General features: G+C 40.3%; 1 protein-coding gene and 1 long non-coding RNA gene across 4 annotated transcripts in view; one reads left to right on the top strand and one right to left on the bottom strand.

The window, feature by feature from the left end:
* LOC309620848 overlaps positions 1 to 14,189 on the bottom strand; it is a 144,508-nt gene extending 130,319 nt beyond the window's left edge. The window contains exon 1 of the long non-coding RNA XR_014239696.1: positions 12,802 to 14,189. This is a non-coding gene — a long non-coding RNA (uncharacterized lncRNA). The remainder of the gene's footprint in view (positions 1 to 12,801) is intronic.
* The window catches only part of DCX (doublecortin), a 365,391-nt gene that overhangs the window by 164,919 nt on the left and 174,440 nt on the right, over positions 1 to 26,032 (top strand). The window lies entirely within an intron of this gene.

The following is a 26,032-nucleotide window of genomic DNA, read 5'->3' as shown; positions in this document are numbered from 1 at the left end:
TCCATATTAGAAGCCATAATAAAAATCTTTTAGCATTAGGCCATTTGAGTGGGGGGAGAGAGGATTACAGAAAGGGCATGAAGATTGCTGAGTGGATAAAGGAAAATGCAGAAGGACCCAAAAAACAAATTTTGCCCTCATATTTTTGCCTAGAATAAGTACTGCTATGTAGAACCACTAGTTTAAGGACATAGCAGTGAATTAAGAATCTGGAGACCTGTCTTATTTAATAGCTTTGCATCTCAATTTTTTTATTCAAATAGGAAGAACTAGACGTTCACCTTTTTCTCATATCCTAGAGGTGTTAGATGGCTAAATTCCAGTGTTTATAAAAGTACCTTGAGCTACTTAAGCTATTAAAAAGGTTATAAAAATATGAAATACTTGTCCTGGTAATCCACAGATGTCTTCTTGCCTTGTTCACAGATGCTGGGTTATATTAGCATCTCTTAATTAATATTGAGCAAACAAGGTTTCAGTAGGCCTGTTTAATAGGTACATGTACAGCTTCTTTTGCCATCGGAGGTAGTGCATTTCAGAGAGAAGATTCTCAATATTATTTGCCTTATGCTTTAAGTCAGGCAACAATTAAGGAAGCAAGAACATGTGCCTTCCAGGACCTGATACTCATCTGTCAATTCTAAAATAGTTTCAAGGCAATTTGTTAGGTAGTGCTGGCTGAATGATTGGTTTTCCTGTGATAATTGCCAATATATTTCCTGTAAGGCCTGAAGACGGAGAGGCAGAGGGTTAGGAAAGAACATTCTAGGGCTATTCTTTATAATCTTCTTAGATCAACTCTTTAGGAATTCTCAGCTTTAGAACACCAGAAAAGAACAGCAACTAATCTACCAAACTGTTGTGGAATAACCAAAGCCTGAGAAGCTGCATTTGAGCTACCTATTTAAGGAGGCAGAACTGTAAAAGGCCTTGCAAACTAAATCCCAAGCCATAGAATAGTCTCTATGGGAAGTGGTCAGATGGCCTAGTAAAAGCAAAGATTCAGAGACCCTGGATTTAGGATCTGTGTCTGCTGAGTGGCTATGAGACCTCAACCACAGAACACCAGTTTCTCATCTGTTAGATGTGGTTAGTAATACCTGTTTTACCTGGAGAGGCGGTATAAGGTAGCCATTAAGAGTGCAAGACACAAATCTAAATAATAAAAGAAACAAATGAATATAACAAAACAGAAACAGACTCACAGATACAGAGAACAAACAAGTGGTTACCAGTGGGGAGAGGGGTGAGAGGAGGGGCAAGATAGGGGAAGGGGATTAAGAGGTACAAACTACTAGGTATAAAATAAGATACAAGGATGTAATGTACAACACAGGGAATATAGCCAATATTTCATAATAACTTTAAATAGTATAATCTATAAAAATATTCAATCACTATGTTGTACACCTGAAACTAATATAATATTGTAAATCAACTATACTTGAATTAAAAAAAAAGAATGCAGGCCACAGAACCAAAGTGCTTGGTTGGAATCTTGGCTTATTTGTCACTTATATGCTATGTGACCTTGGGCAAGTAACTTAACTTTCTGAAACCACAGTCTCTTATTCTGTCAAATGGAGTTAACAATGACGTTGGCTCCCAAGGGTTGTTGGAGGATTATTATAATTCATGTGCAGTGCTTAGAACTATATCTCACACATTTTACCATCAACATTTACCAAATGTCAGCTGCTATCATGTATGATGCTTAAAATCATAGGCTCAACTCAAGATCTAGCCAGACTGCACCCAAATCCTGGCTCTGCCAGTAAATAACCTTGTAAAATTACTTAACCTCTTAGACCCTCAGTATTTTCATCTGCAAAATGGGAAGAGTAATGTAACAACCTCAGAGGGTTATTGCAGGTATTACATAAAACATTCCATGTAAAGGGCTTAGAACAATGCCTGGTACATAGTTAGTATTCAATAATTATTATTTTTCTCCAAGAGTCTTGATGTAGGCCACACATTATATTAAGAGCATTCCTTTTTCTGGCTTTACCCATCCCTACCCTTTGGTGTTTGCCATCTTCTATGGCCCATCTTCATCACTGTTTTTTTTCTATTTCTTTTTCTTTATCAAAACCAGCTTTCAGGACCTTTTTAAATGCTGCATAAACGTTTAGCTGTCCTTGAGGCTTTGCAATTTAGCTGAACTGTAAGCTGGAACTAAAGGGAATTTCAGATTTCAGACTGAGGTTGAACGAAGACTGTGGGGCTTTTTGGGAGGAAGTCAACATGACAGGTCCTATTTAGTATTCCATAGTTACTGTGAGAAAAACGTGAGCTATTAGTACATGCAAAAGCCCAAAAATATTGTGCACATACCAAATGTCCAACAGAAGGGACTGCCTGTTACCCTGCAGCTTTTCTTGACAACTCACAGATTACAGACAATATTAAATGAATGCTTCCTGTGTGCTGAGCTCTGCATTATCTCAGTTATGCATTACACCAATCCTATGTGGTAGGCATTAACTTCATTTTACATTTAAAAAAATAGGTATATACTTCAAGAAGTTTAATTGATTTATCCCAAGTTCACATAGCTCATAAATGATGGAGCCAGGAATTAGCAAATTTCAAATCCCCTGATCTTTCTACCCTACCACATTTAAACAATTTTTATTCTCAGAACACAGTGTCACGGAGTACAAATCACTCTGGGGATTCAGAGGTCTGTCTGGTAGCCTGGCAGAAGAAGCAGAGAGACTGCTGAGCATTTTTCTTATGACTGCATCTCCCTGGCCAATCTCTTGCCCTATCCAGCCAAAAGGACTGCAGTGGTGAATACCCTGTTATTCATTTTGAAACGTATGTTCCCGGAGTCCCAACGGGGCCCAGACGGTAGACTAAACTGTGATCCAAGGTGCTGATTTTAGAGGTTTGGTATTTGCGCAGATGTGTCTGCAATAATGAAAGAAGGAAACCCAACTGATGATTGAGTAGATTGTTCCTCCCTTGGGTCCTACGAGACCAGAATAAGAGCCAGATCAGCCTCGCGCTCCTCCCAACAGCTGTGTGTTGGAAATATGTGGCTACTTATCTAACTTCACCTCTGGGATTGAGGCTAGACACCAGTTTATTGTGAAACTGGCTGATAAGGTGGGTAAAGTTATGCTTCGTACATTAAAAATAATTCCTTTCTATGGAGACAGTAAGAACAGATGTCGAGGCATAGGTAATAGACATAGACATAGCTTTTACTGGTTGTTGGCTCCTGTTTTCCAAAGAGTACAGTGGAGACTTTCCCTAATACTTTCTGCAGGTTGGATTCTAGGGGTATGTCTTAAGGAGGGCTTGCTGTTCTTGCAATATAAACATTCCTCAGGATGGAGTTTACGATGGTCTTTTGTTAAATGTAACACTGGTTCACAGGGGATTATGTCTTGGGAGGACTTTGTGACTTCATTGCAATGCATACTTTATCAGTGGTGAATAAAAAAGAATGACTATTTACCTTTTCCCCAAATAATATCATGGGATGAGGACCACTCTGAACCAAAAGCCATAGGGACTGAGAGATCCCATGTCATGAACAAAGGTTAACTAACATCTGCTCCTGGACCTCAAGTTGTTTGCAATCTAGTCGAAGAGACAAACATGTCAGTATATTTAATACAAAGCGGAATGGAGTGCGTGCTAGACAGACTTACCAGTGCTAAGTAAAGCGACTTGAAAGGATGGAGGAAGGTTAAGTTAGTTCTGCCTGAGGACACTAGGGAAAGCTTCACAGAAGAGTTAGCCCTTGACCTGGGCCTTGAAAAATGAGTTGAGATTTGATAAAGAAGATGCAAGGAAGGATATTGCAGGCTGAGGGAATCCCGTGATCAAAGACACAATATGTGGAAGCAAATGCCATTTTTAATTTTTCTTCCCCTTGACAGTAGTGAGTTATATAGCTGTGTGGTCCAAGCACATGGTGCGTCCAGCCACCTGTGGAGGCTGGTGAGTCTGAGTCCAGAAGTAGGGGCTGAGCACTGAACCTCAGTGACACTCACCACTCTATTCCTGGACTTTGTTTTGGAGGCTAAGCGGGGAGAAGGTGATGGAGTAGTTGACAGCCCTTCTGTTATGGACCGAATGTTTGTGTCCCCTCAAAATTCATATGTTGAAATCCTAATCCCCCAGTGTGATGGTTTTTGGAGGTGGGGCCTTTGGAAGATAATTAGGTCATGAGGGTGCCGCCCTCATGAATGGGATTAGTGAGTGACCTTATAAGAAGAAACATGAGAGTTTCCTTCCTGTCTCTGCTCTCCACCATGTGAGGATACAATGAAAAGTCATATTTTGTTATAGCAGCCTGAGCTGACTAAGATATATTCTGTTCCCAGGACTGGCCCTTGTACTTGGAAGAGTTGAGGATTAGGGAGCCAGCAGGCATCCTATGGAGCATAGTACAGTTTTGCCATAGAATAAACTCTTGATTATGTAGGGAATCGCTAGTAAATTGAATATTTAAATAGCTATAAAATTAAATTTGGTCTCATTATTTCAAACTCCTTACTTGACTCTTGCTGTAACTTCTTAAAAGAAAAATGCATTTGTCTTTTGTTTATACTGCATCCTCCTACACCTTTCAAGTGAAGGTAAAAAGATCAAATGGTGGCCCAGAGGAGAAACAAGGATTCTGGAAAATCACAAAATGTGTATGATGATTTGCTGGTGCATCAAAGGGGATAAGTGTAGCATCCAACACACACCCATGTCAGACCAGAAGCATGGCCCAATAGTGTATCTCTGATTGCCCTCCAAAGACTTTAGGAAACGATGATGTTTCCTGAACTTGGGTTATTTGAAAGAGCCTTTAAATATGGATTCCTGGTATAAAAATCAATGTTAGATTTGTCAATAAAGCTAAAGTGTTCTTTAGGAAGATTGACTGCATTCATTAGTGCCAAGCATTAATACCTAAGTATTACAGAGTATTACTTGTGAAGTGAGTATTTGAATGAAGGGGCTACCTACTTACAGCAGTGTAGTAGTAGTCCGGGTTAAATGTATGTTAAATTTATAGACAGATTTATACATTGTTTTTTGAACATGGTAATATAATTTGACTGATTCTTTATGATCAAAAAAGTAATGAATGAGAGTTTTGACAATTTCACATGAAAATCGTCACAGTGGAGTTCTACCTTACTCAGGAGTTGGATTCTTGATTCAGTAGATAAGGCAAAATTCACTGTGACACTATTAATTGCCTACCCAATATCTACTTTCTTCTTCCTCCTTAGTGACAGAGATTTTTCCTGGATAGTAATATGCTCATCAGAAATTACATTTCTCAGCTTCCATTTCAGCTAGGGACGGTTAATGAGACCTAAAGTGGACCTTATTAGGAGGGACTTGTAGGAAAGCAATTTAAGATTGGACAGACTGCTGGTGAGTCCCATATTGCCCTCACTACCTCTCATATTTCCTGCCTGGGATGTGAACTTGATGGCTGGAGCTCTAGTAGCCATTTTGAACCTTGAAGTAACCTTAAGGATGGAAGCAGCACTAAGGATGGTAGAGCAGAAATAGGAGCCTGAGTCCCTGCTGACACTTAAGGCCATTATATCATCCCTGCACTGCCTGTCTCTAGACTACTTTCATATGAGTGGGTAATTTCTTGGTTTTTAAAATGCTATAGTTAAGTCTCTGTTATTGGTAGCTGAATGCACTTCCTGATACAATTTTCTATAATCCAAATCACCTTAAAAAAAACAACCTGGGAAGGCACTGTGTTAGAGACCAACATATCTTTCAACAAGACAATTTTGCCTCCAGCACTGGAACACATTACTATTCCTATGGTTGAGCACTGGATTTACACATAATGCTGTGAAATTATCACACTATAGAAGTCACATGATATTTAAAAAGAAACAAGAGAGTCACATTTTCCATATCCCATTCACTCTGGATGCAGGCTCATTGAATGCGGTGGGATATGTTGCCAGAATTAGCAAATAACAACAAATAGAAGCCAAGTTAAATTTGAATATTAGATAAAGAACCAATATATATTTTGGTATAATTATGTTCTATGTAATAATGATACTACAAATTTTGTTTTTTTATCTGAAATTCAAATTTAACTTGGTGTCCTATATTTTGACAACTCTAGATGGGGGACAGAATTACTAATGCTATTTAAATGATCATTCTTCTTTCCCTATTTATTTCCGCTAGTTCTTTCTTTTTCCTTCTTTTCTTTTCCTATCATACAGTTGAATTTATTTAAGTTAAAGATGTATCTAAGACTCAGTCAATTAGGTTCCAGTGCTGATGAAGGAGAAAATGACAAGAATGACATAAATTTCAAAACAAGGCAAAATTAAGCAATGCATTTTTTAAGAGAAGCATACATAGTTGTCAAAATTATAAACAATAGCAAGGAAATAATTAACATAAGATCCAGGATTGTGGTCACCCCTGAGGGTGGAGAGGTACTATAGAAGGTACACCAAGGGCTTCTAAGGTATTGGTAATTTACTATATTTTAACCTGCGTGGTAGATACAGGAGTGGTTGCTTTGTTTTTTTATTATTAATCCTTAAACTGTAGGCATGTTTAATCTCTTTGGTGTGAATAATGCATTTCACAATAAAAATGAAAAACAGTGCCTTTATATCCCAAATTTATCATATCCTAAAATTATTCCCTGTTTGTAGACTATCTGCCCAAGTGCAGCCTTTATGACACATTTTTTCTAACTCAATGAAAATGAAAGTTTTTAATTATATTCATTGCCATTTAATGTTGAAATCAAACTTTTGTTTTCTTGTTCAGGTGTGTTTCCCAATTTGCAGATGGGCCAGTTTCTATAAATAGATGTTCTTGTTTTACATAAAGCATAGATATAAATTGCCTAACTGTGCCTTATATTTTAACACATAATAGCTGTGTGACAGGTACCAACTGGATAGATGCCATTTGTTAAGTGGCTGTGATATACACCGATCTCTGCTGCTGAATCAGAGGTGGCCTATGCAAAATTGCATTTGCACCATTCAACCTTGAAATTGGCCATAAGGCGCAGGCTCCTATGGAAGTAATATGTCAAACTTCAGATATTACATCACATTTTTGGGAAAACATGAAGAGTGTACAACAGACACTCCTAGTAGATTAAGTACTTGATTTGATATTTTAGTGGGATTAGATACAATGCCCTTTGCTGTGTGCTGAGGCATTAGGAAGCATACTGTAGGAGCATAATAATGATACCTTCTATATGCGCGAATCGTTTGTCTGTTCTAAACCCCAGTTTGCACTTCAATAAATATGAAGGGTTTAACTAAGTGATGCTAGTATGTTTTGATTCCATAATTTACATTTGTCAAAGCATGTTTACATGCATTATTCCATTTGATTTCCCAACAACTTTCTGAGGTAGTTAAGGCAAAATATTGCTATCCTCAGTTTAAAGCTGAGGAAACTAAGGCATGCAACTCCAAGGCATGGACTCCAAGGCATGCAATTCATTTTAAGCAAATGGACCAGTGGGATAGACTAGAGATCTCAGACACAGACCAACACTTATATTGAAAGTGTTATAGAACACCTGATGTATAACAGAAGTACAACAGCATTACAGAACAGTGGGGCAAGCTTGGACTATTTAATAAATAACGCTGAAATAAATAATTACCCATATGGAAAAAATGAACTTGGATCCCTACTTCACACTATATACAACAATCAATTCCAGATGGTTTAGGGGCTTACAAAAGACAAAACTTTAGAATAAAATACAGGAGAATGTTTTTGTGACCTTGTAGCAGGGAAGGATTTCTTCAACAGGACAAAAGGTTTACACCATGAAAAGGAAAATATTAAGTTTGATTGCATTAAAGTATAATTATAAAATAAAAACCAAGTGGACAGATTAAGAAATCAAGGCTTAAGTATATTATTTGAATTTTAAAGTTCACTTATGAAAAAGCTAAAACTAAAGACTATAACAACAATTTCAAGGGAGAGAGAAGGGGAGGTAGAATTAATGAATTAGGGTCTCGGCTGCATCTTGTCTTGAGAGAAGACAAAGGAGCCAAATTCATCATCTTTCCTCATGGGTAGCCTCAAAAGATACAGATTACAGTTAAGAAACCAAGAACTAGATTAATGGAACTAACCTCAAAAGTCCCAAACACAGAAAAGTCAAAGGTCTGAAGGAATGTGTCTTGGAGCAAGGGGCAGGCAGGGGACATTTTACTTTTTATTTTGTACCATTCTGAACTGCTTGAATTTTTATTTCATGTTTATATATTTCTTATATAATAAAAAAATACCTTAATTCAATGCAAAGGACAAATGTGACTAGGTTGGAGGCTTTGAACTTATGTTCTAACCAGAACTTCCTATGTTATACAAGATGATCAAGTTGGCAGGTCAGATATTAAGCATTGCATCTGTTAAGTCTGGACAGTTCATTGCATTTTTGAAATAAGGCAGAACCAGGTTGGAAAGTGTTTAAATCCTTCTCTCAAGTCTTCTCTGTTTACATGATTCATAGGGAACAGATGGCCCAGCTGTCTGTATTTAAGAGAAGTGGGTGGTTCCTGGTTTGCAATCAATGAAGCAATAATTACAACAATTTTAAGTAAACTGGACCCCATAAAATGTTGTTTTAATTTGTGAATGAGATGGAGGCACAAAGAGAAGGTAGGCTGATTGGAGTCTAATCTGCAACATATTCAGGAAAGGGTCTTGAAAACTGAAGCAGCTAACCCTCCCTCTCCAGTATGCTGGGGAAAGGAACTTTGTCCTTGAGTGCTCTCAGACACACGACCCAACCAATGTAACAGTGTGGCTGTCATTTTGTTCAAAATCCCCATATTCCTTTCTCATCAAGGCCCAGGAAACGTTACTGCTGCTTAGAATTGACTGACCTTGAGAGCTGGGGAGAAGAGAGATCTTTATTTCTACCTCCCAATACCCTTAGCATGTTGAAATGCTATTATTTGAATACTCTTAACCCACTCCCTTCTGAGAATGCCTCTTCGTGCCTTCTCTCAAATTCCTGTTGAATAAACGTGGAAAAGGAAGGAGTTGCAAGGATTAAGAGCAATGATGAAAATAAATCTTGCTCACTTTGTGGGGCTTTGGAACATATAAATACATTCATACCATTCTTAAGGTGCCTTTTATTTATTGAGTATTTAAAATGTCTTATCAGCATGCCAACAGCATTTTAAAAGGGCAGGTTCTCAGCTAGTAATGTGTGCTTAATGGCCCAGTTTGTTCAATATGGAGCTGCGTATTTCAGCTGTGTCTATATGATTGCAGCAGACTTGTTCACTTCAACTGACCACATCTTGGTAGGATGGTCAGCATTCAGCTGGATGGGGAATTGCGAGGGATGGAATTACGAAAGCCATCTACTTTTTCTGGCCTTTCCGCCTTAGACTGACCTTGGGATATTGCAGAAAGACCTCCTTTAGAGGGGAGAGCAGCTCTTCCCAATCGCAAAGATCTTAGTCCATGAACTATAGATGTGGAGGAGGCCTGACTGCTGGATAACATTTAAACTTCCTAGCCTGCCGCTTCCTGCTGCTTCTTCCATATACCCTGTACTCAAGCCACACTGGACTATTAGTGGCTCTCAGTGAGCCTGTTACCACCTTCTTAGGGGGTATTTGGAAAAGTATTGTATTGATTTTGGTTGTCAGAGCATGGAGGACTCAACTGGCATTTATGGGTGGGAACTGGAGAGGTTAAACAACTTGTACAGCATAGAATTGTCCCACTCAATGGAGTGCTCCATTGAGACACACTGGACCAGCTCGCAAGAAGGTAACTTTAAAAAAATAACTTTACTCACATATAATTCATACACTATATATATAATTCACCCATTTGAAGTGTATAATTCAGTGGATTTTAGTAAGGGCCTTGCTTTTTTATACCTCCATATCTCTGCTCAACTTCTGCCTATGATCTTTCTCACTATAATCTCCTTTCCTCTCTTGTCCACCTGAATATGTAAGACTAATTCTAAAAATTCCAGCTTAAATGACATCTTTGATGCTTTTTCAGGTTACCCAAAAAGACTTTGCTTCTGTAAGACAGGAACTGGCAAACTTTTTCTGTAAAGGGCCAGGTAGGAAATATTTTTGGCTTTGAAGATCATGGTCTCTATTGCAGCAAATCTGCCATTATAGCACAAAACTATTCATAAACAATAAGTAAATGAAAGAGTGTGACAATGTGCCAATAAAACTTTATTCACAAAAACTGGTGGCGAGCAGTTTACAAACCTCTTCACCAAATCACTTTGTTCATACTTTGGTTACATCACTCAACACACTGTAATGTATTTAGTAGTATATATGTTTGCCTCCTCCATGAGACATGAATACCTTTTTCTGTGTGGTAGCTGCAATTATTAATCCAGTGCCTGGAACATAGTAGGTGATCAATCCAAACTGGTTGATTGGATGAATGCTGTTGCAGAAAGGACTGGGAGCAGTATTTCTAGCTTGCTACCAAAATAACCAAACCTTTTGGCTGTGTCTAATGCAATTCACCTTGTATAAAAACTTATCCTTTGTAGCAAATCGTAGCTTTTGGCATCAAATCTTAAGTCCCTTGAGTTGGCCAGTTCTGGAGAAATTTTATACTACTAGATCATAGAAACAAATCACAATCAGGATACTTAACTGCCTGACACATAGAAGCCATTGAATGTCTCTAAGCAGGGCTTGCACCCTTCAGCTGACTACTGAACCCCCCACTCAAAATTGTCTTGGTATTTTACAGTTTCACACTTCTGCATGACCTGCCTTGCCACTAGTGGAGGTTAAATTTGTGATTCCCTACTTAGAATGGGGAACCACTGAAGTAGTGATGGCAAATAGGCACTTTTACAAAATATTTCTAATGGCACTGGGAAGAGTGAAGAGAAAGATGGAGGTAAGAACATCAGTCAGAATGCTATTTCAGTGATTCAAATAAGAGACAATAAGGAGTCCATCAACTGATGAATGGATAAACAAAATGTGGTATATCCATACAATGGCATACTATTCAGTCATAAAAAAGAATGAAGCACTAATTCATGCTACAACATGGATGAGCATTGAAAAAAGTATGCTAAGAAGTCAGTCATAAAAGACCACATATTATATGATGCCATTTACATGAAATGTCCAGAATGGGCAAATTCATAAAGGCAGAAAGTAGATTAGTGGTAGCCAGGTCTTTGGGGAGGGGAGAATGGGGAGTGACTGCTAATGGGTATGGGGTTTCTTTTGGGGGTGATGAAAACATTCTAAAATTAAATTGTGAGGATGGTTGTAGAACTCTATGAATATACTAAAAACCATTGTATTGTGTACTATTTGTTTTTTAAAAAATTGTTTTTTTGGCCTTACCGCATGGCCTGTGAGATCTTAGTTCTCTGACCAGAGATTGAACCCATGCCTCCCACAGTGGAAACGCAGAGTCTTAACCACTGGATCGCCAGGGAAGTCTCTGTGTACTATTTAAATGGGTGAATTTTATCTCAGTAAAGCCATTATTTTTTTTAAAAGAGAGGTAATGTGGTCCCGAATTAAGGCACTAATAGTGGGAGTGGAGAGGAAAAGATGGTGGATGTGTTCAAAAGACACTCAGAGACATGTAAATGAAGCAGATTTAATTCAGGTGAAGGTACTCTGAAACAGTCAGAGTATACCCATAAGTAAAGCAGTAAGAGTTCTTGGCATATAGTAAGTACTCGAGACATATTAACTGTAAATATTTTTACTCTCTCCTATACCTGGGGTTTTCTCCAGAACTTTCTGGACTTGGTGCTCTTTTCCATCTTTATCATGTCAAGTGTGTTAGAGCATTAAACTTCAAATTAGGAAACTTGAATTTTAGATCTTGATTTACCACATGCTGTGTGACTTTGGGCAAGTTGATTTACTTCCCTGGACCTTAATTTCCTCATCAGTAGATTCGGGGAGTTGACTAGAACTGTGTTTTTCAAATTGTGCTATGCAGCTGCTTCAGGGTCCAAAGAGATAGAGGAGGTGGTTCTTTTTTCTTGCTCTACCGGGTTCTACTGATATTTGTTTTATATATTGGAATTCTGAACAAAAGTTTGCTTGGAGAAAGAGTTCTGTGGAGCAACTAGCTACTCTAAATACAGTCAAGACATCTAGTTTACAAGAGGTCTATATCAGAGTCCTGAGAAAAATTATGCATAGCTCATTAATGTGATGAACTGAAGAGCACGTCCTTTGGAGCCACGGGCCTGGCTTTGAATCTTAGCTCCACACATCTCTAGCTGTGTGAGCTTGGCCAATCACTGTACTTTTATAAGCTTCAGTTTCCTAATCTATAAAATGGGGGTATAATACAAACCCCAATAGAGTTGTTGTAAAGATAGAATTAGTCCAGATGAGGCTAACGCAGTGGTCTGCAACCTTGGCTATGCCTCAAAAAGCACCTGGAAACCTTTTTTTTTTAAATGTGAATACTTATGCCACATTTCCAGAGACTCTTATTCAGTAGCTCTGGGGTGGGACTGGGCCATCTAGATTTTTAGAAAACATCCCTTTAGTAATTCTGATTCACAATCATGATTGAGAACCACTTGGGTAGGTATTCTGGGCAGGTTAAAGAACAGGATCGGTGTCAATGAAGAGATAAAAATAGCAATTATTATTATTATTATTTTTAAAGAGAATCTTTTTTTTAAATTTTTTTTCTGCCTTTTTTTTATTTTTTATTTTTTTTAAATTTATTTATTTATGGTTGTGTTGGGTCTTCATTTCTGTGCGAGGGCTTTCTCCAGCTGTGGCAAGCGGGGGCCACTCTTCATCGCGGTGCGCGGGCCTCTCACTATCGCAGCCTCTCTTGTTGCGGAGCACAGGCTCCAGACACGCAGGCTCAGCAGTTGTGGCTCACGAGCCCAGCCGCTCCGCGGCATGTGGGATCTTCCCAGACCAGGGCTCGAACCCACGCCCCCCGCATTAGCAGGCAGACTCCCAACCACTGCGCCACCAGGGAAGCCCAAAAATAGCAATTATTAATAAACAATAGACATAACTGCTTCTGTTAAAGATATTAAACAGCTAAATCCATCAGCATTAAAGACCTTTTCAATGTTTTCAGGTAGCCTGCTTTGGAAGTTTTGCAATCTTTCAGCTCATTAACTTTCCCTTTCTCTTGGGTCTTGTTTGGCTGTTCTGTCATTCAGAGTGATGGTGATACTTAACAGTAGGTATAGTTACCACCCCTGCAAACTGCATAGTGTGTCTTTGTGGAGGGGAGGGAGGAGAATGGTGCCGAGGATGATGGGATGGAAACCCTAAGGGAAAAAGCTTAGAATAAGGAGTATGTTTCCAAAAGCTCCAGCAGAGCCACGCATCTGCAAATCAGTTACACGCCAGCCAGGTGGAACTTCACTGCAGAATCTATCACTGCAGAATCTGTTGTCTGCAGTGGGTTTGCTTGTGGATCAAGGCATGTCCATCTCACAGCTGTGTGTGTTGACCCAATGCTGAATTTCACCAACTGTGAAATTGACAGGGCAAGAAAGACACCGTCTACTCAGTTGGCTGAGGCTGACCTATATCAAGGGCCTCTCTCTCTTTCTCCATTAATTTGTTTAGAGCATCCCAAATTTTAAACTCCATCTTAATGCTTATCTTCTCATTAATCTCTTACCTACTGTCCTCTCGGCAAAGAAACACCAAGACAGAGCAATCATTAGTCTTGGTCAGACTGCTCTGTAGGTGTAACACAGAGAGAAGAGGCTTCCTCAGAGGAGATATCAACTGGGAAGTTTTACAGAGACTCAATAGACAACTTCCAAAGCTCTGATTCTCACTTTCATTTAAAATCTAATGCTTCAAGGCCTTATGCTTCCTTTTTTTTAATTAATTAATTAATTTATTTATTTTTGGCTGCGTTGGGTCTTCGTTGCTGCGTGTGGGCTATCTCTAGTTGTGGTGAGCGGGGCCTACTCTTTGTTGCGGTGCGCGGGCTTCTCATTGCAGTGGCTTCTCTTGTTGTGGAGCACGGGTTCTAGGTGCGCTGCCTTCAGTAGTTGTGGCATGTGGGCTCAGTAGTTGTGGCTTGCGGGCTCTAGAGCGCAGGCTCAGTAGTTGTGGCACACGGGCTTAGTTGCTCCATGGCATGTGGGATCTTCGCAGACCGCGGCTCGAACCTGTGTCCCCTGCATTGGCAGGCGGATTCTTAAACACTGCGCCACCAGGGAAGTCCCAAGGCCTTATGCTTCTGAGTAGGTGGGCTTTTGAAGCTGTGACAATATTCCCTGTCATGGATGACTTTACACTTAGTATGTAGCCAAAGCAGTAAGGGCAAAGTAGTGTATGATCTGAAGGGCACCAAGAAGCTCCCCTCTTTTCCCAAACCTTCCTTCCAAAAAAATTCATCACATCACTTAGTTTTAAGTTTTTCCTGGATCAGAAATTAATTTAAATGAATCTGTTCTTCTTTTAAAATGCAGAGTCCTGAGATCATTCAAGAGCTTTCAGTCATGCCTACCTTAGCTTGAATTAATGCAATCAGGTTGCTTTACACCAGTGTTGGATCTGCACTATAAAGACCAGGAATTTTAATGATAAGCAGGGAGAATGGGAGCCTAGTTTGTAAACATGGGGGATGGAAGAACTTTTTGGTGGAGAGGGATGAAACAGTGGCCAACCAGAGAAGAGAATTTGGGAGAGGAGAACAAGGGGGTTGAGTGTACAATCCTAGGTTTCAAAAGAAACGAATACACTTCTTTTCAGGTTCACATTAAACTTTCACCAGTACTTACTAGCCTTTGGCTCCATAAATTATTTTTAATTATTGTCGGCAGCAAACAGAGGAAATCATTTTCATCAGAATGTCTCAAATATTCATAAAAGCATCAGAGCCTTCCTCTAAGTTTGGACTACAAGGCTTCCGCTAGTTTTCATTGCCTTGGACTTTTACCCACTCTTCTGCTTCCATGGCTGGGCCTACATCCAATACCCAGGTTACTCTGCTTAGCAACACTTTGCTGGCACAAGGGATCTGTTGCTGTTTGGCTTTTTCTCCCGTGGCCTTTTTTTTTTTTTAATTTATTTTTGGCTGCGTTGGGTCTTCGTTGCTGCGCTCAGGCTTTTCTCTAGTTGCGGCGAGCGGGGGCTACTCTTTGTTGCGGTGCACGGGCTTCTCATTGTGGTGGCTTCTCTTGTTGCGGAGCATGGGCTCTAGGCACGGGGGCTTCAGTAGTTGTGGCACGTGCGCTCAGTAGTTGTGGCGTACAGGCTTAGTTGCTCTGCGGCAGGTGGGATCTCCCGGACTAGGGCTCGAACCCGTGTCCCCTGCATTGGCAGGTGGATTCTCAACCACTGCGCCACCAGGGAAGCCCTCTCCCGTGCCCTTTTGTTTCTTAGGTTTTCCATGCTGGGGAATGAGCGATTTGAGGAGGGAAGATTTCCCATTTAGGGCTTTATCCCTTAAACTCCATTTAAATGCTCAAGTGTCCTAAAGTCCACATCCCCTGAGTTAAGAAATGGACTACGTAGCAGAGAGTGCAGGGGTGGGGGCTACACAGCAGTTTTTCCTAAATGGTTTCCCTAGAGGTCTTCCTAGGGGCTAGGGAATGAACTAGGATGGCCTGTTGAGGGCCCCTACAAGGCTCTTGATCCTTTGGTTCCAAGAGAAATTGCTGTTTCTTTTCCAGGCTGTCATTATGAGGTTGGATGCCGTGATTCCCAGTCTGCTTCTAACTGCAGCAGTTTCAGTAATGATTTCCCTGAGCTCTAGCTTCTAGAAAACTGGCAGCAGGCAGTGCTTTACTAGCAATCAACCCAAAGCAATCTCCCTAGAACCAGATGCCATCAGGAATCAGACTATGTCTGAGAGGACTGGAGACAGGCACAGCACGGGTGTGCATATACAGCTCTGCCTCTCTCCCCTAGTTGTTTCCCTCAATAATAAGCTAAACCTAGGAGCAGAAAGAAATAGACTCCTAAGGGGAAAAAAATGACGCAATGTCATTGCACTGGTTTCCCACGAAACCATTATCCCAAGCGATCTACATGTTTTCTGTTTAACTAAGAAGGGCCTTACTTTTCACAGTGTCAATTTTAAAAGCAATGATTTATTCATATATCCTCTCCAGATTATTATGTGAGAATTTCCATTCCAGTCTGGTTCATAGGGGATACTCACTCCAGCTCCAAGTAAATGCTTGACTTACTCAAATCATGCAAACCAAGGGTCTGAAGGCAATGTCAATATGTATTTGATTATAAATGCCACTGGATGTAGGGCCCTAAAGTACTCCTATGTGATGCTGTAATGACGGTCGACATTTATTGAATGCTCTGTGTCAGGCACATTTCCAAGCACTTTATATGCATTAATTTATTCAGTCTTTACAAGAACGCTATGAACTAGGTACTATTATTATCCTCATTTTACAAATGAGAAAACTGAATGACTGAGAGGCAAGTAATTTACCTAAGGTCAAATGGGGTGATAGAGCTGGGAATTGAAAGCAGATAGTCTGGCTCTAGAGCCTGCACTTTTTAATACTGCACCATGGAGCCTACTACTATGACACCAGCCACATAATAAGCACTTTAGCAAAAGAAAATGTGGCTGTAAAGAAATTAAACTGGTTTTAAGATGAACATAAACTGATGTGTTTCATGCTCCTCACGGTATCACCTCAAGAGGCTATAGTGGCTCCTATAATGCTGTCATAAATAATCCCTTTAAGAAGAATTTTCTCATGCAATCTTCACTACAACCCTGTGAGATAGATAGAATGGCTATTATAACTCCCATTTGAGACATAAGGCAGATGAAGCTCAGGGAGGTTAAATGACCTGCCCCAGCATCCCACATCCATGGATTAGAAAACTTAATATGGTTAAGATGGCAGTACTCCCCAAATTGATCTACAGACTTAACATAAACCCTATCAAAATCCTAGCTGCCTTTCTTTTTTTCTTTTTTTGTAGAAGTTAAGAAGCTGATCATAAAATTCATAAGGAAATGCAAGGAAACCAGAATAGCCAAAATAGTCTTGAAAGAGAATAACAAAGTTGGAGGACTCATACTTCTTTTTTTTTTTTTTTTTTTTTATTTTTGGCTGTGTTGGGTCTCCGGTTCGTGCGAGGGCTTTCTCCAGTTGCGGCAAGCGGGGGTCACTCTTCATCGCGGTGCGGGGACCGCTCTTCATCGCGGTGCGCGGGCCTTTCACTATCGCGGCCCCTCCCGTTGCGGGGCACAGGCTCCAGACGCGCAGGCTCAGTAGTTGTGGCTCACGGGCCCAGCCACTACGTGGCATGTGGGATCTTCCCAGAGCAGGGCTCAAACCCGTGTCCCCTGCATTAGCAGGCAGATTCTCAACCACTGCGCCATCAGGGAAGCCCGGAGGACTCATACTTCTTATTTCAAAACTAACTACAAAGTTGGACCCCCACCTCTCACCATATAAAAATTAACTCAAAATTGTTCACAGACCTAAATGTAAGGGCTAAAACTATAAAACTCTTAGAAGAAAACAGAGATGCTAACCTTCGTAACCTTGGATTAGAAAATTTTTAGATATGACACCAAAAGCACAAGAAACCAAAGAAAAAATAGCTAAGTTGGATGTCACTAAAATTAAAAAAACATTTGTTCTTCAAAGGACCCCATGAAGAAAGTGAAAAGACAACCCACAGGATGGGAGAGAATATTTGCAAATCATATATCTGATATGGGACTTGTATCCAGAATATATAAAGAATAATTACAATTTAACAATAAAAAGACAAATCATCTAATTTTTAAATGGGCAAAGAATCTGAATAGACATTTGACCAAAGAAGTTATACAAATAGTCAATAAGCACATGAAAAGGTGCTCAACAATATTAGTCATTAGGGAAATGCAAACCAAAGCCACAAGATACCATTTCACACCGACTAGAGTAACTATAATTCAAAAACAAAAACAAAAATAGAAAATAACAAGTATTGGTGAGGACTTGGAGAAATTTGAACCCTTACACATTGCTGGTGGGAACTGTAAAGCAGTCCATCAGTTCCTCAAAAAGGTAAACATATGACCCAACAATTCCACTCCTTTTTTTTTTCAGGAGATTTGAAAACATATGATCACAAAAATAATTGTACATGAATGTTCATAGCATTATTCATACTAGTCAAAAAATGGGAAAAATCCAAATGTCCATCCACTGATGAATGGGTAAGCAAGATGAGTATATCCACTTCATTCAATGGAATATTATTCAGCAATAAAAAAGTATGAAATACAGATAGATGCTACAACGTGGACAAACCTTGAAAACACTACGCTAAGTGAAAGAAGCCAGTCACAAAGGAATGTGTATTATATGATTCCATTTATATGAAATGTCCAGAACAGGCAAATTCACAGACACAAAGAGTAGATTTGTGGTTGCCAAGGGCTGGCAGGTTTGTGGGAAAAGGCGGAGTGACTGCTAACGAGTATGGAGTTTCTTTTCAGGGTAATGAAAATACTCTGAAATTAGATAGTGGTGATGGTTGCATGACACTGTGAATATAGTTTAAAACACTGAATTTTACACTTTAAAAGGGTGATTTTTGTGGTACATAAATTATACCTTAATAAAGCTGTTATTAAGGAAGTGACTTGTCCAAAGTCACAGAGCTAATGCATAACAGAGCTGAGACTTTAATTCAGCACTGTTCTCCTCTAACCTATACTTTGAATCTTCATTGGTCACTCAAAAAAGACAACTTTTGTTATGGCCTTCCTCTGATCAAAATCCTCTGGGGGCTTTCTCATCAAATAGAAACGCCTCATCATAACATTCAGCTTTGTTTTACCTTGCAATCTTCATTTCTACTAATAATTCATTCCTTAAACATTAACTGAATCCCTACTATGGACACCTCCACTTACTAGGACTGAGGATAGGAAGTTTGGGTACCTGTCCTCAAGGATTTAAAGTAGTAGTTGGGATGATAACCCCCATTCAAATAACTACAATACAGGCCACAATTAGTGTTGCGGTAACTCAGAAAACGGAGAGAACTTTTGGCTAGTGTTCGAGTGTGTTTGTAGGTGAAGCGGGTAGTAGAAGGGAAGGCTTCTGTTGAGGAAGTAGCAGTTGAGTTGGGCCTTTACAAGGAAAAGACTCACCATCCAGCATAGACAAAGGTAGTAGAATCCAGGGCAGGTTTGGGAAAAAGCAAGTAGTCTGGTTAGCTGGGAATAGAGTGGATAGAAAGAGAAGTGGTGTGAGAGAGGATGAGAAATAAAATGGAGCCAGATCATGGAAGACCTTGATTGCCAACATAAGGTAGTTGGGCTACGCTAGGATGTGGTGTGGAGTGAAAAGACCATGGTCTTTGGACACAAACCTGAGTTCAAATCTTGGCTGCATCACTGATCAGGCTGGTGACTTTCAGTAAATTATTTTTCCTTATTTTCAAAATTGGAATAAGGATATCTACCTCATCTTGGTTGTGAAAACTAAATGTAGTAAGTAGCTATGAGGTGTTAGGAGAACCATTGGTAGATTTGGGCGGAAGGATAGAGGAGGTGATTAAAGCTATGCTTTAGGAAGGTTCATCCATCAGAAAAGGGAAGAGGGAGGAGCTAGGTAATGAAAGCAGTCAGGAGGCTGCCTCTGTACAGTTCAAGTGAGAGATCACATAAACTGATTCCAAAACTACAGCTGTCAACTACACTGATGAGATCTCAAACAAACATGGTGATAACCAAAGACCTTCCAGAAGTGGAATCAACAAGATGTTTGTTTGACTGATGAGGAAAAAAAGGTGTCAAAGAGGACTCTGTGCTTTTGAACTTAGCCGAGTAGGAATTTTATTGCTGTTGACAGAGCCCGGAAGGTCAGGTAGCAGAACAGGTTTGGCACAGGGGTGGATGAGCTAAATTTTGGACTTCTGTGAGGAAATAGTAATTTTATGGAGAGTGAGGGAGAATAAGAGATTTGGAAGTCATGGAGGGGACTGGAGATGCTAAAGCAGTTTAGGGAGCTGTCGAGTTGGGGGCTTAACAAAGCCTAAAAGGCACTGGAGCCCTGCCTGGGAAAGGTGACAAATAGAAGGTGGGTGTTTTTCAGAAACAATTTGGCATGTTTCAAAATTTGCCTCAAGCAGGCCAGGACTATTCCCAAGAGAGGAGCAAGGGGTGTAGAATTCTCTTCCTCTTTCTTGTCTTCTTTACTTCTATGTTACATGGCCCCAGCAACTAATATAGAATATGAATATAGCGTTCCAACTACTACTATAGTATTACAATTCAGGCACACTGGGGGATTAATAGGTTTCTTAATGGGATGGAGGAGAACCTGAGAATTAATGTATAACATTAATTCTATAGGAGAAAATGTTGTTTTAAGTTCCAAGCCATTAAACCTGTGGAATACATTTCATTTGTATGCTGGGGACTGCCTGTATTAAAGTCATAGTTTTAAAATCCTGTTCCACTGCATTCAGCCATTCTAGAAAGCTCGATGGTATTTAAAGCATAGAGGAAAAAAAATCTGTTCTCCATGTGGAGGCTCCAGTATCAGTTTAATCAGATGGTTGGCTGCTAGTCTATCTGCTCTTGATTAAGGGCCCTGGTCATCCACAGCTCTTGAAGGGATCGTGCCAATTCACTTAAAACAGGAGGCCTGTGGGTCAGTGATCGCCTCTCTTACCCTGGGCCTCTAGCTACTGCCTTCTCCTAGGAGAAGTCAGTGGATAGAGGGCTGCTTTGGTTTAGCTGCCGTTCTGCAGGCCTGGGAACATACTGGGCATTTAGTGCCCATTCAGGACTCCTCTGTACCCTGATGAAGGAAATGCCTTTGTAGTGTCCTCTTACTGGCAACCCACAGTTTTCTATAGTCCTGCCTTGTCAGTTAGCCACCTGGCAAGTGCCTCTGGTCTCTCCATGCCCTTCCTCCTGAACCTTAGGTTTTGTGCCACCTGAGGAGCTAATTGACAATTAACTGGTGATGGGAATCACACTAATGCTGGAGAAGGAAGCAACATTAGTCCGTCCCCATGCGGCTGAACCAGGGCCTTACTCTTGTACAGTAGCCGTTCTCCTTCTGATGGAGGTGAGTCAGAAGAGAAATACAGGATGTACAGTATTTCTCAGAAACATTAAAGTGACTCATTCTGTCTAGAGATACCTGTATCTGGTTTGCATTTTCTTCTGCTAGTTCCACATTCCAAAAGACATTTCGGGGGAGGCAAAATAGTGCCAGATTGGGTTGGCTATAGGTATGAAAATTCAAGGGCAACAGTAGAAATCACACTAAAATTACAATGCTATCGTATTTAAGAAGACAGATAGCAACTGATAAGAATCATTGGGACTTTTTGAGATTCCTGTGCTTTAGAGGCAGTAAACAAGAAACGTATGGACCAGACCACAGCCCAGCTCCAAGCAGAATCAATTGCTCCTTCCTCCATCAATCCAGAGTAATTTGCAGCACTGAATTATAGTTATTATGTAACTACATATCCTGTAACCAATCTCTTCTACTAGATTATGATCTTGATACTTCATTCAATAATTCTTACTGAATTACCAGCATCAGTTACAGGTATGAGCACAAAAAGGTACTCAGTTCTGTTCAACAGTACACCTACCGTATGTTAGCTACTCTACTACACATTGAGGGATGAACTAAACATTATCCCTGTCCTCAGGATGCTTAATGTGTAGTGGCACAAGTAGAAATAAAACCAGATTTTAATATAATATGTTAGAAACACACATTAGGTGACACAGGTACACATTGGAGGTGCACTTAGCCCAACCTGGGGATTCAAGAAAGATTGCCTGAAGGAGATGACACATGAACTAACCTTGAAGGCATGCTTAGGATTAGGGAGGGGAAAAAGATGAGAGAAGCCTTCTAGGCAGAGCGAACAATGTAGTCAACGGTATTAAGCACCATGAAGTGTGCAAGTAACTAGAAGCAGTCTGAATTGCTAAAGTATACAGTTCCAGGCATGGAGTCGAAAGATGGGGCTTAGAAGGTCTGCTAAAGAATTAGAGCTTGGGACTTCCCCGGTGGTCCAGTGGTTAAGACTTTGCCTTCCAATGCAGGAGGTGTGGGTTCGATCCCTGGTCGGGGAACTAAGATCCCACATGCCATGGGGTGCGGCCAAAAACTTAAAAAAAAAAAGAATTAGAGCTTTATCCTATAGTTGTGGGGAAGCTATTTAAGAATTGAAAGTCATGGATTACTCATTTGTTATTCAGAGTCTACATATGAATTTGATAGAAAATTATCCAGAGATCTCATCTGAAAGACAGATTATAGATATCAGGAAATCAAATATATTTAGACACACACACACACACACACACACTCACACACAATACTGCTTTTTAAAAAGATCAGGAATGTGGTCAGAGATTTATGTATAAGGACATTGATATAGCATTATGTATAAATGGTGAGAAATTAGAAACCATTTAAATGCCCAGTGGTAGGGGAATCATTAAGTGAGCCAAGGTACATCCATAAGGTGGAGAATTATGCTGCTATTAAAAAGTCATATTTTGGAAGAGTGGATAACGACATGGAAAATTCCCATGAAATACAACCTTAACAAAGCAAGACACAAAGCAACAAATATAGCATGATCCCAATTTGAGGAAACACACACGCAAACCCACACACAAAGGAAATCTTAACTCTTAGGGCTAGGTGGTCAGATTACAGGAGATCTTTTCCCCTTATTTTTAATTCTTCTATGTTGCTTTTAAGTTTTCTACTGTGGACATGTATTCTATAAAAATAGCACTAAATATCATTTGAACATCAGTGATATAAATAACAGAAATGGGGAGAAGCGCCCTTTAGACTCACCTCTTCTCATCTTTTCTGAATTTTCTTTCTTTTTTGTTGTTGGTCATATTCACTCAATCCATAAGAGACAAAGATGATTTGGAGAGGCTTTTATGAAGATTATCAGAGTAAATTAAAGGGCTGGAGCATAGAGCTTGTTAGGGATGTTTAAATGAACAAGCACCGTGGGGGAGAAAATCCACAGTGATGGAATATGACCAGTTAGCAACTGGAAGATATTCAATGGGAAGACTGAAGACTAAAGAACAGAAGATTAAGTTGCAACTGGAGGGATTTAGGATAGAGATATTGCAAACACTATTGGTAGTACAAATTGTTAAACCCTGAAGCAAGAAATGATTAGATACTCAGCTATGCGGGGTGATTTTAAGTCTAGATTTATTTAAAGGTAAGGGGATAGATGAAATGGCCTCATGCAATCTATTTCAGCCAACAAAATCCTATCATTTCATGTTTGAACAGGATATAAAGAATGATGGCAGCATCTTTTTAAAGGAAGAATGGACAATTAGAAGTGAATGGGAGCTGGGAGCCATTTATATTTTCATCCCTATCTTCTGCCATGTCCACTGGTAGGAGGCTTGGATATAATCAGGGCACAATCAAGTATTATCTATTATCAGCATGTAATGATGATAAATGGAGATTTTTTTTGCCATAGTGCAGTGAATAATTTTCCAAAGTTTCTTTTCAGAGTAGTGCTTTACTAGCTCTTAAAATATACCATCCCCAAGGACTTCTGAGTGACAGATCCTGCAAATGGTGAATCTTGGAGCTGTAGCCCTGGGAGGTTGGCTCAGGCCCAGGGACCCATTTAGCTGATGCTGTGTTGTGAAATCACCCTGATTGTGATGCGGAGCTTCTGAGTGCCAAGTCTTATGCACTCAATGACTTGACTCTGAAAAGTTAACAGGAACCCAGGAAGCCTGTTGCAGCACTGTGAGTTATTGCTGTTGTTCAGCTAGGGAATTGTTACTGTGAGTTACGGGTCTCTATGCCCCAGACAAAAACACTGAGCCCAAAGGGAGTGCTGATCTTTGAGCAGGGGAAAAGGGCAAGTACCCCAAAAGCACTTGAGGATAAGAGCCCTCCTAGGTGTAACGTCAGGAGAAGTGAGAAAGTCCCCCTTACTTCTGAGGGATTTCTGGTAAAGACTAATGGATACCTGAAATCCCTTTAACATGAAAAAGGGCATTCTTTAATTCTACAATCAGAGCTAAGATTGCCACATAAACACTCTTGGGAGAAGGAATAGGGTGATGGCATAACTCAGCCACAGAGGTGAATGTGCAGGCAGGGGGCTCTACTGAGTAAGTACCTGAGATAGAGGCTATACTCTCTCTTCAGTGATGGGGGCTCAACATAGAAGCAGGAAGAGGCACTGGAGGGTCTGATGGACGTATCCCCCTTCCAACCTTGGCCCCAGGGCAGCATATCAGAATCTGAGTGCACATGTTTATGTACATGGGGGCACCTGTATGAATGCACATGGGTACAGGCTCGTTATATTTAAAGACTGTGAAGAAATATTAACAAACACTTGCTGAGCTCCCAAGTATGCCAGACCCTGTACACATATTCTTTCAGCCAGTCCTTACAAAGTAGTTAGTATTCCCATAGTCAAAAAACCAAGTCAGAGAGAGGAAATTGCTTGTTCAAAGTTTTCAAAAGTAGTGGAGTCTGGAAATAAAACCAGGTTGTGGCCTAGGTGTCCAACTTAGATTTACAACATCTCCAAATGAGATAACAGAATTGCAATCCAGTGTGTGTGTGTGTGTGTGTGTGTGTGTGTGTGTGTGTGTGTGTTAAAAGTGTTAATTTGTTCAACATAATCATTTAGAATAGTAGACACTTTTGGTGACTTCTGTCATATCTGTTGTCTTTATTATACCAAGAGCCTCAGTAAAATGGAACTGGACTGAAGATCCCTGGACCTCTGAGAGACCCTGTCTCTGCTGCTTTAGAGTAATCACCACCTGGCCAATAAATGATCTCTCTAGAGCACGTATCCGATCTTGTCATTCACTTATTTAAGCTCCTTCAGTGGTTTCCAGTTTTGTTCCATTTAAGGGCCAAATTCTTAGCTTTGTCTTTAATAATCTGTCCCCACCTGACCTGCCTGATCACATCTGCTACTTCCCGCTGAAGAGCCCTGCCGACCTTCTGATTGGCTGTTTTCCAAATGTGTCATGTTCTTTAGTAGCTCCATGATCTGACAATTTGGTCCCTCTGCCTGGAATCGCTCTTCCTACTTTTCCATCTGGATAACTGCCACTCCTCTTCTAGAATAGTTGTTTAAGGTGCCAGGATAGAGTAGGCATAGGGATGTGGGATTCAGTTTAAGGGCAGCAATATAAGGTTTAACTACATATAGTGAAAACTACACTTGAAAATGTACTAAACCATCCCAAAGTATATTATACAAGGTTTCTTTTTTTAAAAGTATTTGTTTATTTATTTATGGCTGTGTTGGGTCTTCGTTTCTGTGCGAGGGCTTTCTCTAGTTGCTGCGAGTGGGGGCCACTCTTCATCGCGGTGCGCGGGCCTCTCACTATCGCGGCCTCTCCCGTTGCGGAGCACAGGCTCCAGATGCGCAGGCTCAGTAATTGTGGCTCACGGGCCCAGCTGCTCCGCGGCACGTGGGATCTTCCCAGACCAGGGCTTGAACCCGTGTCCCCCGCATTGGCAGGCAGATTCTCAACCACTGCGCCACCAAGGAAGCCCCTTATACAAGGTTTTGTTTATACAACCTTGTACATAAATATGTATGTGAAAAATATGTATCATTAAACACTAGAATCACATTCAGAGCAATACAATAAAATGTGAAAGCTGTGAGAAGTGGGGAACTCAGATCCCATGAGGGAATCACAAATGCATGTCTGTCTTCTCACGATCACCCAAATCTGGGACTCACTGAGTCTTCCTGGTAGCCTGAATTATTAAAATTGTTACTTTGTTTCCTCTCCCTCTCTCCCCACTGTACGTACACCCTGTAATGCTATCTCACTATAGCCAAATATTCTGTGAATCTTTTCCTGACTCCCTTAGGCAGTATCAGCCTCAGAAAATTCTATTCATGACTCTACTATAGCACCTACCAGGTCTTGTCATAATTATTTGAGTATCTGTTCTCCCAAATAGACTGTGAACACCTCCAGAGTATGACCCGGATCATCTTTGTTACTGTATCCATAGCAC

The sequence above is a fragment of the Balaenoptera borealis genome, assembly GCF_965194805.1.
Source record: "Balaenoptera borealis genome assembly, chromosome: X".
Taxonomy (NCBI): domain Eukaryota; kingdom Metazoa; phylum Chordata; class Mammalia; order Artiodactyla; family Balaenopteridae; genus Balaenoptera; species Balaenoptera borealis.
This window is presented reverse-complemented; position numbering and strand designations above follow the sequence as displayed.